Here is a 2,396-nt window from a genome sequence, read left to right on the forward strand (position 1 = left end):
AATCTGTAATAGAAAATAGCAAAAGTGGCAACACTGGTTGTGTTGATGATAAAGATAGTGACGGTAGTGATGTTAGGGTTGAAGGTGATGATGTTGAATTTGTGAGTTTTATTGGAGAAAATACTTAGAATGGTTGTGACACTCAATAATAGTAAGTAATCAATCAAATAAAGGGAACAAGAATAGAAAAAATTAAAAGTGGTTTAATTAGTCTTTATGTCTTTTCTTTTTTTTTCTTTATTTTTTTATTCAGAAGGATAGTTTAAAATTTTTAAATAATTTTTTTAAGATTTAATTAATTTTGTCAAGTGAAATCTATCTTTTATGGATATAAGTTAGTTTTTTAATTTTTTCTTAGTTAAATTTGTAAGTATTATAATCTTTCATAGTCAGTTTTAGTACTTTACATATACTTTTTTACTCTTTACATATATAGATAATTTCATTTATTGTTATAAATACTTAATAGAATAAATTTTTATTATTTTTATTTAAATTTAAATGAAAATTAAATTAAATGTTTATTTTATTTAGACTTTTAGGCTTTAATGAGAACTAATAGCCAAATATAAATAGAGTTCTATAGTTTTGAGAAATTTGAGAATTTCCAACATTATCATATATCATCAAAAAACTTCTGAAGAGTGTTTTTTTGTTTTCGTTATAGAATTTCTTAGCAAGCATGGCCAACCACTTCTCACTCTATGCCACTCTACTCCTCCTCTTCACATCAAGTGAGTAATATTGTGATAATTTTTTTTGAAGTTTATTTTTTTTGTGATTAACAATCAGCAACAACTTTTTAAAAATGATAAGGTATATTTTTTGTCCCTAATATTTATAATTTTTTAAAAATATCTTTAACATTTAATTTTATTCAATTTTGTCTCTAACATTTTTTATTTGTTTTAAAACCATCCCTAAATATCTTTAACTTTGTCCCCAATATTTTTTAGATGAAGCTAATATCCAGAGATAATTTTGATATAAACCAAAAATGTTAGGGACAAAATTGAATACAATTAAACGTTAGAAATATTTTTAAAAAAAATTACAAATATTAAGAATAAAAAACATATTTTACCCTTTTAAAAATAATTCTTGCACTTATATTAAGGGACCAAAAAGTATATTATACTTTTAAGAAATATTATATATTACTTGCAAATTGTAATTTGTGAATAATGTTAAAATTTTAGTATTTTTTTTTCTATTATTGAACCTTTTTATTCGCGAGACTATATGACGAATCAGTGATTATTGTTATTGGTAATGAAATCTAAAAAATGATCATAACTATAATCCTCCAAAACTAGTTATAATAAATAAGATAACATTCGAAAAACAATACTCTAAAATTTTGACACAAACAATGTTTTGTAATAACATATATAAATATATATGTATATAGGTGCTCTCATGGTTATGGTGGCTAGTGACCGGTGCAAGCAAGAAAATGGCGATTGCACCGCCGCTTTCGGGAAAACATGTACTGAAGACTTTTTATTGAGTGATAATTGTGAAGATACGAAGTGTACTCTTGCTTGTATTAGCAAGCATCCTCGCCGTAAAGCTCAAGGAAGATGCCAACTAGTACTTCCTCCACAATTTACTGATTTTTGTCGTTGCACTTTCCTGTGTTCTGCTATAGCTAAAAAGTTTTTGCCTTAGATTTAAAATAGAAAAGGTTGATCATTCATCAATTAACAACCTATTAGATGAATTTATCTGCGTATAATAAAGTTCTCTCTCTTTTTTGGTTTATTTGTTATACTTCTACTACCTACTTCTATAACAGAGTAGTAATTAAAAATGTTATTTGTTCTATTTGTTAAGAGAATGAGAATTTAATTTTAAATATTCAAAGTATAATGTACTTGACGTAACAAAGCACAAGAAGTTTGCAACTCTACTTTTATTTTTTTGAATTTTAGGACTTTTTACATATATAAAATAAAGAGGAACCAAAATTACATATTTTCTCTAAATAAAAATTAAAAATACGAATTTCGTCTTTAATTTTATATATATAATCATTTTAAATGACCCAAATTTTAATTAAAAGGTAAATTATTCTACTTTAAAACGATTTATGCTTAAAAATTTATTTTGAATTGATAATTAATGGTGCTAGAATGTTGCAAAATAATAAAAATACATAAATCATAGTAGGCTATTGTGATTTATGTTCAAATTGGGAGAGAGAGAGAAAGAGATAAATTAGTAAATTAATTGAAGAAAGTAACTATTTGTACTACAATTTTTTTTTATTCTAATAAGTAAAGAAATAAAATTTATTTGAGAATTAAAGAAATAATAGTTTAATTTATGTACAGCAAACAATAATGACTAATTAAATATTCTAGTTAGCTATGATTTAAATAAAAGTTAACAAT

Source organism: Arachis ipaensis, chromosome B04, assembly GCF_000816755.2.
Source record: "Arachis ipaensis cultivar K30076 chromosome B04, Araip1.1, whole genome shotgun sequence".
Lineage (NCBI taxonomy): Eukaryota > Viridiplantae > Streptophyta > Magnoliopsida > Fabales > Fabaceae > Arachis > Arachis ipaensis.